An 801-nucleotide genomic window follows, 5' to 3' on the forward strand; every position below is an offset into this window, starting at 1 on the left:
CCCCCCAATAGCTAGCAATCCAAAACAGTCCAGTGGAGCTTGAACGGTGGGTGTTGCCTTCTGACACACTTCCGGTGATGTCAGGGGTGTGTGGCATATGCAAATAAGTTGTGCAGATACGTTTTGCTAATGAGCTCCTGCACCTCTTTGTCTACGAAAGGACCCCTGGGGACAATAATACTTAATTTCCACCCAGCAGGTATCAAACCTGTGTCATTGATCTGTGAAAAGACTAGCCGGCACGGGTGACCACCAATCAGGGAAGGCTTTATACACATCTGGGGGAATCAAATCTTCCCCGGGCGATTTCCCGGAAGTTAAAGAGGTTATTAAGTTTCTGATTTCAGATTCCGGGACAGGATCCCACTTGGGGAGACCAGCTGTGTCTGTAGAAGAAATGGGGGGTGGGGTTCCATCACCGAAGACGGAGCTAAAGTAGAAAAGCCATTCTTCGCCCGATATGCATGAATCAGAGTGACAGGGAGAGCCACTTCTTTTATCAGACAAATTCCCGGAAACGAGAATCGTTCTTTTCAATGACCACACGTTCCTATATACAGTGGGGCTTAACTTCTGAGTGTCAGTTAGTCCTGTCATAGCATTGGTATGTGAGGATGATATTCTCCTCTACTTTCCCAGCGCTTCCCTGCCCAGCTACTGAGCACTATTGCTGTTTTGACCTTGCTGTCTCCATCTGCAATTAGACGGCTGGGAACCTTAACGGCTTTGCCTGCTTGTTGCGCACGCGAAACATAATCATTGGCTTATGCTATTGGGGGGGGGGGGACAGTGTTTACTTTC

The 801-nt window shown here is 48.4% G+C and overlaps 1 protein-coding gene across 1 annotated transcript in view; it reads left to right on the plus strand.

The window, feature by feature from the left end:
- DCAF15 (DDB1 and CUL4 associated factor 15) overlaps window positions 1–801 on the plus strand; it is a 39,080-nt gene that overhangs the window by 11,738 nt on the left and 26,541 nt on the right. The gene's annotated exons all lie outside the window — the stretch shown is intronic.

This window comes from Gekko japonicus, unplaced genomic scaffold (assembly GCF_001447785.1).
Source record: "Gekko japonicus isolate JY-2015 unplaced genomic scaffold, Gekko_japonicus_V1.1 scaffold872, whole genome shotgun sequence".
Lineage (NCBI taxonomy): Eukaryota > Metazoa > Chordata > Lepidosauria > Squamata > Gekkonidae > Gekko > Gekko japonicus.